This window comes from Lytechinus variegatus, chromosome 8 (assembly GCF_018143015.1).
Source record: "Lytechinus variegatus isolate NC3 chromosome 8, Lvar_3.0, whole genome shotgun sequence".
Lineage (NCBI taxonomy): Eukaryota > Metazoa > Echinodermata > Echinoidea > Temnopleuroida > Toxopneustidae > Lytechinus > Lytechinus variegatus.
Genome location: NC_054747.1, coordinates 32635800 through 32652886, shown reverse-complemented (window position 1 = coordinate 32652886; position 17087 = coordinate 32635800). Strand labels below are relative to the sequence as shown.

General features: G+C 35.7%; 1 long non-coding RNA gene across 1 annotated transcript; it reads left to right on the top strand.

Moving 5' to 3' along the window:
- Positions 1–2778: 2778 nt before the first annotated feature.
- Positions 2779–4666, top strand: LOC121420827. The gene is made up of 2 exons (XR_005970843.1): positions 2779–2811; positions 4196–4666. It is a non-coding gene; the product is annotated as an uncharacterized LOC121420827 (long non-coding RNA).
- The last annotated feature ends 12421 nt before the right edge of the window (positions 4667–17087 follow it).

The following is a 17087-nucleotide window of genomic DNA, read 5'->3' as shown; positions in this document are numbered from 1 at the left end:
AGAGAGAGATGTTGTAGATAGAAATATGGACGGACAAAGAGAAAGAGAGAAAAAAGACAGACAGATGCTAGAGAAGGAGCGAGATAGATAATTTGAGAGACAGATAGATAGATAGATGTTAGATAGATAGAAAGATAAAGAATGAGAGAGACAGAGAAGATTAACAAGACAAATACAGATAGATATATAGATAGAGAGAAATAGAGAAAGACAGACATATGGATAGATGGATAGAGAGATAGATAGAGAATTTGAGAGATAGATAGATGTCAAATAGATCGAGAATGAGAGAGAAGAGCGACAAATTAACAGATAGATACTGTAGTTACATAGGTAGGTAGAGGGAGAGAAATAGAGAAAGACAGACAGATGGATGGATAGAGAGAGAGAATTTGAGATAGATAGATGTTAGATAAAGAATGAGAGAGACAGAGAAGATTATTAGATAGATAGATACTGCAGTTACATAGATAGATAGAGATAGAATTTGAGAGATAGATATATAGACAGATAGAGAGAAATTCAGCAAATCGGCAAGGCAAATGATCAAGGCAAACATTCGTATTGAACCTGGAAAGTATAAGCTCAGCTGCATTTATACGGTATGTTCTGCGGATAACTTCGGTGCGGACTTTGGATCGCGCGCCCAGCTGATAATGTAAACAAACGTAGACGTAGACTCTTCACTAGTCGCTTTTTGGCTACTTTTCCGGAAAATGCCTTCGCCAGGGTGTAAAACGGAAACGCGCGGTCCGGACAGCCCGACCACCAGACAGCCCGACCCTGGACAGCCCGACCCGCTGCCCTGGACAACTCGTCCCGGTCGAGTTGTCCAGGGTTGGCTCTGAATCGGACAACTCGACCACTTGAATTCTTCTTCAAAATTTCATTAAATAAAATTTCAAACTTTACTTCAAAAGTATTTTCCCGCATAATCCATGTTTCTTCAATACATTCTCGACAGAAAAATTGACATTTCAGTGCATTTTGAGCTATTTTGAAAGAAAATATAGCGAGTTCCCTTGCAACGAGAATAATCCGATACCGCCGGCTAGCCGTGTTCATTCAACTTACAACTTGCAAATTTGAGTTGATTTTTCCGTCACTTTACATATTTTAATGGTGAGTGTGTGCTATTTTGTATTTTCATATTCCATTTTCACATTTCCTGTACTTATTTAAAGTTATTGCATTTCACAAAACTGATACTTAATGCAAACTTTTTGAGATAGTTCACCTGGAAAGGACACCGATGCGGTGCTTCGCCTCGCCGGCCAGCCAGCTGGGCGACCGGCTGTGCTGTGATTGTGACTGAGTGAGGCAGTCGGCTCAACTAGCTATGCGAAGTCAACTTACTTATTTTAGTTAATTTTTCCGTCTCTTGACATATTTCCCATTTTCCAATGGCGAGAGTGTGCTATTTTTGTATTTTTACACTTCTACTTATTAAAAAGTTTTTTTAATATCACTAAGCTGATTATCATTAGGACAGTGACTGCGTGGTCTGAGAATGCGCTTCCCAATTAAAGTAACCATCCTTGACGCCCCTTTTTGGAGGCCTTCAGGCCGCGGGGGGGGGGGGTGCTTCCAACCAACATCTAAACCAATTAAGGAAATACATTTGTAAGTTATGAAGTTTACAATATGGAATAGTTTATTGAAAAAAATGTATTGTACCGAAATTGAAAAATTTGTTTTTATCAAAATCTAAATTTTAAAACTTGATTTTCCTTATCGAAAAACACGTCTCTTATTTTTTTTCGGTTTACCTGTCAGTATCTGTCACAGCTGTTTTAAATGCAAATTCCACTGGAAACAACGGGTCTTCTGGAGGATACAAGCACTTGGGCTGGTCCCAACCACCTACACCCGGGATGAGGAGAAGAGGTTTCATACTCGACAAGCGATGGCCTTTCCATTTCTTTCACGAGCAGAAATGATACCGAGTTCCAATGACTTGGGGTGGTATTCTGAGATCCATTTTATCTCAGATAAAATAAAATATTTTATCTCAGTTAAAATCAGTGAGATAAAATACCCTTAAAATCTCTCCGAATTGGTATTCTGAGAACCATTTTATCTTCATTTTATCTCTGTAAGACACACCTATTTTTTAATCAATATCCAATTAGAAACGCGCTTTTATAGCTCTCTCATATCACTCAACCAATTAAAATCCATTCCGCCAGGAGGTGTGGCAAACATGGCAAAGGGGCCAGATTGCATCAATTTTTTGACTTCAAATACGCTTGCACTATACGCTTGCGCGTCTTTACGGAGATTTCTTTTTAACAAAAAGGACAATACTCTCATCTTTTTTCGAAGTCTATATCGCATCTTTTCAAACATCTTTTCAAAGACAATATTAGTAAAGAAAAGTCTTATGAAATACTCTCTGATTGTACAGGAACAACGTTAAGGTGTTATTCTCAATAAGTATATAATTTTTCTTCATTTTCATGTCACCATTTGGGGTTAATTCACCTAGAAATACTGGTGAAATCAACGTCGCAGAGATAAAATAGCCTCTACCCTCTTAAGTTTATTTTATTTTTTCTTCAAAGTAATGGGCGCAAGCACATCATCTGCGTTGCAATGGCCAGATACGCGATGGGTATGTGTACGCAGGCATTGTTCTGTTGCGTATCATCTGTAGATACGCAAGATAAAATCTAAAATTTTATCTGAGAGATAAAATCTCATCTCAGAATACCAATTTCATTTTAAGAGATAAAATAAAATATTTTAAAGATAAAATGACCTCAGAATACCACCCCAGGGCATCAGAGCAGCAGTCCCTTGATCGATGAGGTAAGTACAGCTTCTTAGATAATATCAAATTTGTGCACTTCATGCAGGCATATCAAATTTCAATTTTTATTTTTTGGTATTTTCAAATTCTTTAAATGAAAGAAAGAACAATTGAATTGAACATTTACTTATTATTTCTTTTATACATTGTTTGAATTGAACAAAAATTTAACTTTTTTTTATATATATATACATTGTATTCATAAAAATTCAAAATTGCTTCTTAAAAATGTGAGTAACTACTACATGTTTAGGTTAAGTAGAAGTTGTAAAATTCTAAATTAATTTGGGGTATGTAGGGGTTATGCTTAATTCTTGAGGAACATTTATGTCATACACATCTAGATGATAAAAAGGGTTACACTTCGTAATTCCGAAGCTTCGTAATTCCGAAGGTTCTTTATTCCAAAGGTTCGTAAAAATTTCCGAAACACGTATATTGCCTTTACCTCGATGTTCATTAATCTGAAAACAAAATAAGGTTGGTTAATCCGAAAAATGAAAACCGGGAAAGCAGAGGCAGGGGCAAGGGGAGGGGGGCGGGGGACACTTTTGCCGTTCAATTATTATGAGGATGGGAAGGCAAGGGCGGCCGAACGAATTTTCGGATTAACGAACCTTCGGAATTACGAACCTTCGGAAATACGAACCTTCGGAATAACCGAACCTTCGGAATTACGAAGCTTCGGAATTACGAATGTATGCGATAAAAAGTATCGTTCAAGTGAGCTTGAAGGGGAAGTTCACCCTGACAAAAAGTTAATTGTAAAAACAGCAGAAAAAATAATAAAAAATATTGACAAAGGTTTGAGGAAAATCCATCAAAGAATTGAAAAGTTATTAGAATTTCAATTATTGGATTTGTGATGTCATGTGCGAGCAGCATTTCTGCATAATAAATGGTAAAAAGTCAAGAAATTGTAATTTTCTAAGAAAATTGAAACTGGTTTTACTATTCCTTTTGTATATATTCAAAAGACAAAACATTTCACACCCAAACATGAAAAGAAAACAAAAATAAGTCATCAGGAACCATTGAAAAAAATTGAATTCATTAATTTTATATTACAAAACATATGGGGCAGCTGCTCATTCATGACGCCACAAATCTAAAACTTAAAATTCGAATAACGTTTTGAAACTTCCTCATACATTCACCAATATTTTTTTGGTATTACTTTTCTGCTGTTTTTACAACCAACTTTTTTTCAGAGTGAACTTTCCCTTTATGATATTGAATTAGTTGCAATTAATTTAACTTTAATATATTTAAAAGTATTTGCTTCTAAACTGAAGGTTGAAATGATTTGATTTGTTTCAGTAGCAAAAGAGGTGCAGAGCTTCAAATAGTTGAAATTACTTTATTTTATTTCTATCTTTCCAGCTCTTTGAGACCACCTGAATTGCAAGCTCTGTATGGCCAGTTTTTGTGTGACAAAATAAAAGATGAGGAAGGGTTGAAAATCCCTCCAGCTAAGTTAGGGATCATGTAATTGCCATGGAAACCAAATATAGTAATGTATAACAGGTTGTATATTCCTGAAAGTGCAATTGTTGGATAAATGTTAATTTATATTGGCACTAATGTAATTTTAAGATTGTCCTTATTTTTAGCTTTACATAAACACCAAAAGCAGAGAATATTGTTCCCAGTTGGAATTGTGTCATATTTATTATCATAATAGTATTATCATAATTGTGGTAATGTAATCCTATTTGAAATTTTCAACCAGTATTTATTTTATGTGGGATATGTTTTATATACACTGAAGTTCAATATTTGTTACTATGTAATTTTAGATCTGATCAAGTTTACCTTAATGTTACTTAATAAAACCCACTTAACTCCAAAGAAGTATTTTGAATATTTGGTTCTTGCACTATTTTGTATCTCTTTTCTCGCTGAATATTTACCTTTTATTGAGAGCTGCGGTGACGGGTTCCATGACATTTGCTCTGGCAAATTCCACACCATAATCTTATGAACAGCTTCAACCAGTAAGGTCTAAACCTAACTTAAAACCATATTGCAACCCTGAACCTCTATCTTAAGGGGCTTTCACAATTGCTCGTGCGATTGTTTGCGATCACTTGGTCACAATATACGAGCTAGGATATGTTGCACAGAATTGCAACGGTGAAGGGTCGTAAGTAGTTGCGCAGCCAATTGTGAAAGGGGCTTTAGACAAAATTAAGCCTGGGGCAATTGTCGCAGGAGCAAATGTTGTGTCACATGGTAATCAGATGGAGATGATTGGAGAGATGAAGATGGGGGGGGGGGATGAAGATGGTGAAAGGTGGGATGGCCATGATGAGGAGTGATGGAGTTGAGAGGGGTGTGGATGGAGATGATGAGAGGAGGGATGGGGATGATGCAAGGATGGATGGAGATGATGCAGGGAGGGATTGAGATGAGGATGGAGATGGTGAGGAGTGGTGGAGATGGTGAGAGGATCGAGTAGAGATGATGAGGTGAATGGAGATGATGTAGAAGGGTTGACAGGAGTAGGGGGTGGAGATGAGAGATTGAAATGAAATAGGGATGGAGATGGTAATGTGTTGGAAACGGCATTACCATGGGAATAACAAGACGGGGTATTAATTTCCTTCAGTTCAGTGGTATCCCTTTTCTGCACTTTTATTCCTTTGCATTATTTTTTCCTTTCTTTATTTGCGCCCCCTGAATGTGCCCCCTAGATACGACCCTGACTGACCTGGGTAAAATACTATTTTTATCTACTTGATGGTAGCTCCCCAAAATCTATCAACTTTTGACATGGCTGCCGAATAAAAAATATATCACTTTGGGGGGGGGGGCCTACATATATGATAAAGCCAACTTTCAAATGACACCAAAATGTGTTGAGCGAGCACTTCCCACTTAAACAAAGGGTATATGAAAATTAGGCTGGGCAGGAAATAGCCTTCCAATTTCAGTCAGTTTTTGATAGGCAAATCCGTTAGAACCTCCAAAGTTAAGGGTGATAAATTAATGATCAATCGTGGCCAGTTTTGGTTGTTAAAGCAAATTTCATAAATTATTAAATTGAACTTTAATGCATGAGTGAAGTTCAACACACATTGCATTTTTTGGGGCAGCATTTTAACTTTATTATGTGGATCTCAGCAATGTGTTCATGGGAGTCGGGAGAATAGAGGGTGAGATGGAACTTAAGTGGGAAAAGTAGGTTGATGGAATAAGGTTCAACAGAACATTTAGCCCCCCCAAAAAAAAAAAAAAAAACTCCCTCTCACCCGCCCTCCCCTTCTGTTGAGAGACTGATTGCTCTTACATGTACGTATGAAGTCCAGAGCAGAATTTTCGGAATTTAATGATAAGTTCCGAAAATTGGGGCATCAACTTTTACCTATCAATCCTTCTGTCAAAAATTTATCAATAAATCAACTCAATGTGCAATATGCTTGATCAAACATTCATTTTTTCAATAAATTATTTAATAAATCATCATCGGCCTAATCAGTCAATTTCTTGGTAATCATTTGGCACCCCCTAGTTCAAACATCAATCCCCCCCCCCCCTTAGTTCAAACATCAATTTTGCACTCCTACATGGATAGAACATGGCAGCGGATAAGGTTTTAATATCAATGACACCCTTAAAAATGTTATGAGGGAATGTGGTGACCGGGGAGAAAATCTTTGAAGAATTTGAATAGTAAAAACTTAGTTGATTCTAGAGCAAATTGATGACATGAATGAAATAGTACATTAATACATAATATGGCCCACATATATAGCGATTATTTTTCTTTGTGGTCGAAAAAACTTGGTAGGGCTTGAGCGATTTTTTTGGGGGAAGGGGGGCTTTAATCCCCCCCAAAAAAAAACGCACCTGAAGAGCAAAAGGGAGGGAAAGAAGAAGAGAAAAAGTGGAAAGACAGAGCGAATGAAACAGTGGAATGGGGGAGTAAGGAAAAAGAAGAGGAAAAAGGAAAAAAAAAACAGAAAAAGCGAGAGAAGAGGGGAAGAGAGTGACGGTCCAACTTTAGGCCTTTTGAGATAACCTAATCGTGTTTTTGAGAATGAAATTATGATTTTCTTAAACTTTGGTCTGCAGGATTATCCCCACAACATATTTATCTTGGTGCCCCTACAAAAGTTCAAGGCCCCCAGTGCACCCAAAGCTGAATAAACCCAGCTACTTCATGCACTGATGAGATCGAGTCAATGGATTGCATCATTTCCAAGAGGTTCTCAATAATATTCCTGAGATGATGAAAAGGATGTTGGTGGCGATGGTGATGATAATGATGAACATTGGTGATGACGGTGACGACAGGTGGTGATGATGATATTGGTGATCATGATGATGATGATGGCGATTATACTGGTGATACGATGACAATAATGATGGATGTTGTGGTGATGGTGGCGATGATGGTGATGTGATGAAGATTATGGTGATAATAATGATGGCGATGATGATAGTGGTGATGGCGATGATTATGATGATGATGGATGAGAATGATGTTGGTGGTGATGATGATGTTGGTGTGATGATGATGGTGGTGATGGCAATAATTGTGATATTGATGGTGGCGATGATAGAGACGATGATGTTGGTGATGATGTTGAATGATGATGGTGATGATGATAGCGATAGTGATTATGGTGATGATGATAAGTGGTGATAATGATGGCGATGAATATAGCGATAACGATTGTGGTGATGATGATGATAATTAAGATAATGGTGATGATAATGATGGCGATGATAATAGCATAGTGATTTGGTGGTGATGATGATGGTGGTGATGGCAATGATTGTGACGATCGTGGTGGCGATGATAGAGATGATGTTGGTGGTGAACTGTTGATGATGTTCCATTCCTCCTCTACATCCCCTCATCTCCATCGCCTCCTCATCTCTGCTCCTCTCAGCTTCATCTCTCATCGTCATCCCCTCCATCCTTTCCCTCATAATTTCAATCCCTCCTCTCATCATCTATTCCTCTCATCTCCATCCTTCCTTTCATCTCCATGCCTCCTCTCATCATCTCTATCCCTCTCATCTCCATCCCTCCTCTCATCATCTCCATCCTTCTTCTCATCTCCAACCCACTTTTCATTACCATCCTTTTCACTTCACCGTCTCCATCCCTCCAATTTCAACTTCATCTCTCTCAAAATGTCCACCTGATCACCACAGCACTTAACAGTGAAATGTTCAGCAGAAAAAAATACATGGGAGTAATAGAACCCAATATTCACAATACTTTTTAGTAGACTCTTTATTTTCTATGTAACAATGTGATAAACTTGATCACAACTAAAATTACTAAGTAACACATAATTTTCTGTTATATCTTACAAACAGTATAGCATAACAAAACATGGTCTTGTTATGCTGTTGAAAAAAAAAACATACATAGAGAAAATCAAATAGTGCACCATTCCTGGTATATTTGTTTACTATTTATATATTCACAAATTCATGTGTGCCCAGTCATACTTTTGCCTCTTAGTATAAAAAGCAATTGCCAGTCCAACTTCAGACAAATAATTCCTGCTATACTTCCTTAAAGCCTGCTATATTTGTATACTATTTGTGCATATTCACATATTCATGTGTGCCCATACTATATTTGTTGATTTGTAACTCTGATTGAGAACAATATCCTCTGCTTTGGGTGCGAATGTAACAATATAGACAATCTTAAAACTACAATAGTAACCATACAAATTAACATGTAATAATTAATTGCCCCTTTTGGTTTAAGAATATACATTTCAAAATTTATTGCATATATATTTGATTACCATGACAACTAACTTAACCCTAACTTACGTAGAGGGCTCTTTCAAGGTTAATTAAGTCCACCCCAGAAAAATGCTAACTTGAATACATAGAGAAAATCAAACTATAGTGCTAAAAATTTCATCAAAATCGGATTTAAAATAAGTTATGACATTTTAAATTTTCGCTTATTTTTCGTAAAACAGTGATATGCACAAATAGGTAAGTTGATGATGCCCATAACTCACTATTTCTCCATTTTTTATTGTTTGAATAATAAATATTTCATTTTTTTAAATAGATCTGATTTGACAATAAGGACTAACTTGACTGAACCATATTAGCATTAAACAATGATAATTCCACATGTTCAGGGAGGAATTAATCGTTGTATTAGACAATGAGGAGAAAATTAGAATATTTCACACAATAGAATACAAAAGAACTTTGATAATGAGTGGATAACGTCACAGTCTCCTCATTTGCATAACAGCCAGGATTTTCAGATAACTGTTTTGTGAAATTAAGCGAAACTTTAAAATGTCAAGACTTTCTAATTTTACATCCGACTTTGATGAAATTTTCAGTGTTATGCTTGTTGGATTTCTCTTTTTATTCAAATCAACTTTTTGTTAGAGTGGACTTGTCCTTTCAGCACTTCCTTACAATTTTGTTTTATAAATAAAAACAAGCTAAGTACGGTTTGCAATCCATGTTGTCTCAACTAAGTCAAACAGCTGGAAAGATGAAATGAAGTATGAAATGAATTATTGACAAAATTATTGTAATTTCCAATATTTGAAGATCTGCAGTCTGCACCTCTTGATAATAAAAGAAATTAGACCATTTTTAATCTTCAACTTGTCTTGAACAATTTAGAAGCAAATACAAGTTTAATATATCAAAGTTAAGTTAATTTGCTAAACACACTAGAACCATGCCTGTTATCTTCTGGAAGATTTACATAACATAAAGGATCCACATAAATTTCGCATTACCATACCCAAAAATTAATTTGAAATGTTACAACTTCTACGAAACCTATAAGTAATTTTTTTGTTGAATTCAAACAATGTATAAAGAAAAAAAGTAAATTAATTTATATTCAATTCAATTGTCCATTCTTTCCTTTAAAAAATTGGAAAATACAAAAAAAAAATAAATTTCACTTTGATATGCCTGCATGAAGTGCGCAAAAATTGATTTATTGTATCTATAAAGCTGTATTTACCTCATCGATCAGGGGACTGCCGCTCTGATGCCCAAGTCATTGGAACTCGGTAATATTTCTGCTCGTGAAAGAAATGGAAAGGCCATCGCTTATAAGTCGAGTATGAAACCTCTTCTCCTCATCCCTGGTACAGCCCAAGTGCTTGTATCCTCCAGAAGACCCACTGTTACCAATGGAAGTTGCATTAAAAAAAGCTGCGACAGTAATCGATAACGAAAAGCAAGTTTTTAGATTTTGATAAAAAGTTAAGTTTTTCAATTTCGGCAGAATACATTTCATTTTTCAATAAACTATTCAATTTTGATAATTATAAATACCCAATCTATTGTCAGTTGTTTACCCACCCCCACTGCCCTTCAAAACTTCGAAAACAATAAAAAAATTATAGTTATTTAAGAAAAAAAATAATGACACTTTCCTACAAAAATTGTAAACTTCATAACTAGTTACATGTACATGTCCCGGCTACAAATCTATTTCCTTTTAGTTAGTGACATTAAAAAAAACCTTTTTAATAAGTGGAAGAAGCGTAAGAATACAAAAATAGCACACTCTCGCCACTGGAAAATGAGCAATATGTCAAGAGACGGAAAATTAACTAAAATAAGCAAGTTGACCTCGCATAGCCATAGCTAGCTAGTTGAGCTGACTGCCTCACTCAGTCGGTACCCACTCAGTCACAGCACAGCCGGGCCAGCCGGCCGGCCGGCTAAGCACCGTATCGGTGTCCTTTCCAGGTGAACTATCTCAAAAAGTTTGCATTAAGTATCAGTTTTATGAAATGCAATAACTTTAAATAAGTATAGGAAATGTGAAAATGGAATATGAAAATACAAAATAGCACACACTCACCATTAACATATGTAAAGTGACGGAAAAATCAACTCAAATTTGCAAGTTGAATGAACACAGTTCGCCGGCGGTATCGGATTTTTCTCGTTGCAAGTGAACTCGCTTTATTTTCTTTCAAAATAGCTCAAAATGCACTGAAATGTAACAATATAGACAATCTTAAAACTACAATAGTAACCATACAAATTAACATGTAATAATTAATTGCCCCTTTTGGTTTAAGAATATACATTTCAAAATTTATTGCATATATATTTGATTACCATGACAACTAACTTAACCCTAACTTACGTAGAGGGCTCTTTCAAGGTTAATTAAGTCCACCCCAGAAAAATGCTAACTTGAATACATAGAGAAAATCAAACTATAGTGCTAAAAATTTCATCAAAATCGGATTTAAAATAAGTTATGACATTTTAAATTTTCGCTTATTTTTCGTAAAACAGTGATATGCACAAATAGGTAAGTTGATGATGCCCATAACTCACTATTTCTCCATTTTTTATTGTTTGAATAATAAATATTTCATTTTTTTAAATAGATCTGATTTGACAATAAGGACTAACTTGACTGAACCATATTAGCATTAAACAATGATAATTCCACATGTTCAGGGAGGAATTAATCGTTGTATCATTTGACAATGAGGAGAAAATTAGAATATTTCACACAATAGAATACAAAAGAACTTTGATAATGAGTGGATAACGTCACAGTCTCCTCATTTGCATAACAGCCAGGATTTTCAGATAACTGTTTTGTGAAATTAAGCGAAACTTTAAAATGTCAAGACTTTCTAATTTTACATCCGACTTTGATGAAATTTTCAGTGTTATGCTTGTTGGATTTCTCTTTTTATTCAAATCAACTTTTTGTTAGAGTGGACTTGTCCTTTCAGCACTTCCTTACAATTTTGTTTTATAAATAAAAACAAGCTAAGTACGGTTTGCAATCCATGTTGTCTCAACTAAGTCAAACAGCTGGAAAGATGAAATGAAGTATGAAATGAATTATTGACAAAATTATTGTAATTTCCAATATTTGAAGATCTGCAGTCTGCACCTCTTGATAATAAAAGAAATTAGACCATTTTTAATCTTCAACTTGTCTTGAACAATTTAGAAGCAAATACAAGTTTAATATATCAAAGTTAAGTTAATTTGCTAAACACACTAGAACCATACCTGTTATCTTCTGGAAGATTTACATAACATAAAGGATCCACATAAATTTCGCATTACCATACCCAAAAATTAATTTGAAATGTTACAACTTCTACGAAACCTATAAGTAATTTTTTTGTTGAATTCAAACAATGTATAAAGAAAAAAAGTAAATTAATTTATATTCAATTCAATTGTCCATTCTTTCCTTTAAAAAATTGGAAAATACAAAAAAAAAATAAATTTCACTTTGATATGCCTGCATGAAGTGCGCAAAAATTGATTTATTGTATCTATAAAGCTGTATTTACCTCATCGATCAGGGGACTGCCGCTCTGATGCCCAAGTCATTGGAACTCGGTAATATTTCTGCTCGTGAAAGAAATGGAAAGGCCATCGCTTGTCGAGTATGAAACCTCTTCTCCTCATCCCTGGTACAGCCCAAGTGCTTGTATCCTCCAGAAGACCCACTGTTACCAATGGAAGTTGCATTAAAAAAAGCTGCGACAGTAATCGATAACGAAAAGCAAGTTTTTAGATTTTGATAAAAAGTTAAGTTTTTCAATTTCGGCAGAATACATTTCATTTTTCAATAAACTATTCAATTTTGATAATTATAAATACCCAATCTATTGTCAGTTGTTTACCCCCCCCCCACTGCCCTTCAAAACTTCGAAAACAATAAAAAAATTGTAGTTATTTAAGAAAAAAAATAAACAATGACACTTTCCTACAAAAATTGTAAACTTCATAACTAGTTACATGTACATGTCCCGGCTACAAATCTATTTCCTTTTAGTTAGTGACATTAAAAAAAACCTTTTTAATAAGTGGAAGAAGCGTAAAAATACAAAAATAGCACACTCTCGCCACTGGAAAATGAGCAATATGTCAAGAGACGGAAAATTAACTAAAATAAGCAAGTTGACCTCGCATAGCCATAGCTAGCTAGTTGAGCTGACTGCCTCACTCAGTCGGTACCCACTCAGTCACAGCACAGCCGGGCCAGCTGGCCGGCCGGCGAAGCACCGTATCGGTGTCCTTTCCAGGTGAACTATCTCAAAAAGTTTGCATTAAGTATCAGTTTTGTGAAATGCAATAACTTTAAATAAGTATAGGAAATGTGAAAATGGAATATGAAAATACAAAATAGCACACACTCACCATTAACATATGTAAAGTGACGGAAAAATCAACTCAAATTTGTAAGTTGAATGAACACAGTTCGCCGGCGGTATCGGATTTTTCTCGTTGCAAGGGAACTCGCTTTATTTTCTTTCAAAATAGCTCAAAATGCACTGAAATGTCAATTTTTCTGTCGAGAATATATTGAAGAAACATGGATTATGCGGGAAAATACTTTTGAAGTAAAGTTTGAAATTTTATTTAATGAAATTTTGAAGAAGAATTCAAGTGGTCGAGTTGTCCGATTCAGAGCCAACCCTGGACAACTCGACCGGGACGAGTTGTCCAGGGCAGCGGGTCGGGCTGTCCAGGGTCGGGCTGTCCGGTGGTCGGGCTGTCCCGGAACCAAGCTAAGTATTTGAAAACTATATAAAATTTGATGCTAGATGGCGCTAATGCTGTAATTTTATCGGTCTTTCTGCACACTCGATCTGTTCATTAAATTTTGTTTTTATTTATTCATTTATCTACATGTATCTATCTATCTGTCTATCTGTCTGTCTGTCTGTCTATCTATCTATCTATTCATTTTCATAGATTATTAGATTTAGATCCATTAAAATTCATTTCAATTCTAAAGATTTCTACCCCCCCCTCACGATTATTATTGTGCCCCTTTTATCGGAAGAGGACCCGTTTTAGGTACCTCAAGTGCCTTTCTCGAATAAGCGCTACTTCCCCCCCCCCCAAAAAAAAAAATGCCCCCTCTTGAACATGTCCTGTGCCCCTTTCATCTAGCTGAGAAGGATCCGTTTTATACCGTTTGCAACGGTGCTCTTTTTTGCCATCTTATTTGTATACCCTGTATTTTACACTAAACAGATAGGCCTATAATAATTCAAAAAGGGGCGGCAGAGCGAATTTGAAAGTGGGGGCACCAAAAAAGGGCACTATTTAATATGGCCGTATGCAGAAAATTTTAGCTGGGAGGGGGCAGCATCATGGCGCAAACTTTTAGGGAGAAAAAATAAAAGTGAGGGAGCAAAGTGACTAAAATTATGATTGACGTGCTTTTTATTTGCATTTTGTTGAATAATATTGATGGATTTTGTGCATACTTTTGGTGTTTTTTTTTCTTCAAAATTTGCAATAAAAATTGAGTTTTCAAAATTAAGGGAGGGGGGGGGGGCAATGGACTCCTGCCCCCCCCATGCGTGCGGCCATGATCTTAAAACACTGTTAAAAAAAAGACTTATCTACCCCCACTTACATGACTCATGAAACTTTAAGGCACGTAGGATTATTTTTACATTTTTTTTCATTCATAAGGTCTTTTGCAGAATGAAGTAGATCGCACAATACTTTTCTAAAAAATGTTATCATAGCTTAAACCAATCCGATGCCATCAAATTCCAAGACTGCTAAAGACTCACTTTCTATTTATATTGTTTGAATATTTTATGCTCTATTGTAATGTAGAAATATGCCATTATGGCAAAGTAACTTTAACATGTTTAAGGCCTTCCTCGTAATTTCACTCATGATATTTTTCAAGTGATATTTTATGCTCAGAGTTTTAAAGGGGAATCCAACCCAAATAAAAACTTGTTTTTATAAGGAAAAGAAAAATCAGACAAGTTGATAGGTGAAAGTTTGAACAATATTGGACAAACAACAAGAAAGTTATGAATTTTTAAAAGTTGTAAATATTGGTAATCACTATACCCATGGAGACTTCAAATTGGCCGCATATGGGATGTCATAGTGATGTAAGGCAAGGACTACTCTTCCATGTACTCCAATACATATTATGGCTAAAATGTCATTTTTCCCAAAAGTTTTATTTCAAATTATATTTTTCTTTCATGAGGACATACTACAATATACTACCTGGATTATACTCAGATTACTGCCCCAGGGGAATGGTTAGGAGAAAACCACAAATCCCTGATAATAAAGTACATGGCCTATGGGAAAGTTGTCCTTGCCCCTTGTCATAATCTACTTACACAGTTGCCAATTTGAAATCTACATAGTATTAGTGATCTCAATTTTAAAGCAGCCATAACTTTCTCATTGCTTGTCCGATTTATTTCTAACTTTCACCATTCTGTTTAATTTTTTTTCTCCTTCCCAACATAACATTTTATGGCCAAGGCTGGATTCCCCTTTAATCTTACTAGGGTCTACATTGAAATATCAAAAGACGCATAGAAACCATTGGGGGTCCTTGTATTATAGGGGCTACCGTACAGGATCAGTGGGGGAACCCGGCCGCGCCCCGATGATTTTCCCCCCAAGTATACAGAAAATGGGAGTTAGTTGAAAGGGAGAAACGGGAAGGTTAGCATAAAAAGAGCGGTCTGGGTCATTGCATGATTGGTATATAACCCTATATGACATCAGATAAGTTTGAATACGCCCCCCCCCCCCTCCTCCCCATTTCTCTCCGTCTATCTCTTTCTCTCTCTCTTTTTTTTTTAAATACACGCTCTCTAAAAATTCACTTAAAAAACGTGTGCTTCTTAATTTTGGAACCAATACAAAGGGGCAGGGTGCTATACAGTGGAGCCAGTATTGTTTTTTTTTTTAATAGTAATCAGTTCAAAATCATACAAACAATAGTATATTAACAAAACACTGTTCACAAAGTCAAATAAATAATTATTCAAAATACAAAAAAATACAGAATATAACATTCGAGCCGTCAAGAACAAAGTAAATACTTAGGTCTGTAGAAAGAAAAAAAACAGATATAACAACAAAAGAATTTATAGCGACGCAATTGAACTGAATGAGTAAACGAAGTAAAAAAAAAAAAAAACCTCCCAACCCAACTGCCCCCACATCCCATCCATGCCCAGGAAGCGCAGCCTGCTTCCCTCCCCTCAACCCTAGCTACCCTCCATTTCAATCTACATTCTGAGCCACAAGCATGATCTAACTTGTGTACCTGAATCTTCACTCCAAATGCAAAAGAGCCACTCCGGCCCCCAATCACACCCCTCCCAGAGAGAGATAAGAGACTCGTCACTCCAGAAGCGTAATCCATATCCCCGAGAGCGCGCCATAGCTCCCTCTGGAGCGAACAAACACATGTTTATATTTTATTTTTTAATTTTCACTCCAGAAGGAACCTCTATGCACCCCAAAGATACAAAGCCCACCCCAACATGACTGCCCCGAACCCCTCCAAGAGGAGTGCGACCGTATAGAACCAGACCATCTCCCTCGCAATTAGAGTGTTTAATAACTGTATACGCTTGAACTTTCTTAGCCCCAGCATCCCTTGAAACTTGTCCCATTTTCTGAAATGGTTTGTTAATAGACCTCTTTGTTCAGCTAGTTTTCTTTCTACAAGTCTATCTTCTTGTATTTTTTCCTTAATATGGTTAAGGGTCGGTGGATCTTTTGTGTTACTACTTTTCTTTAAAATTATATACTTTTTTAGGATTATTATGTGATTTAGTAATTGAGCCTCTCCTTTAGTAGAATCTTCCACGCCTACGTGTACACCCTTTTTTTATCTATATTTGTAATGATAGGGAGTTGAAGCATGTTCCCACATTCTTCCATATAGTTTTTATCTTATCACATGTAAAGAATATATGATTATGTTTCTTCTTCTTTACTGCAGAATGAACGTAAATCATCTGTCATGTCTGTTGTTATTTTAAATGAATATAAATTGTGTAATATTTTATATTAAAATTCTCTGAGCCTATACTGTCTATAGTCGATTTTCGTGGTCTTAGAAAAATATCAGAAATATTTTTTGGGTTATAGTATATTTTTTCTCAAGCTTTTTAAATGCTTGGGGTATATCCGATTTCATAGTTACAAGAGTATCATACTTCGTTATGATGTGATGTCTTGCAAATCAAAAGTCCTGCCTTTTACCGGTAATTGAAAATCCAAAATTAACTCACTATCTATATGGAACTTTGACCCTCTTTTTTCAGCGAGTCCTTCCAAAAGTATGGAATGTTATCAAAAATTTCGAGTATCTTTTCTATTTCAAAACGATCGAAACCCATTTTTTGAAAGGTCGAGACTGAGACTTCATCTTCCCATCTTTATCTACAATATGATGGAGTTTATAAATTTTCTTCAAAAACAGCTTATCATAATTATGTTTGTCCTTTCA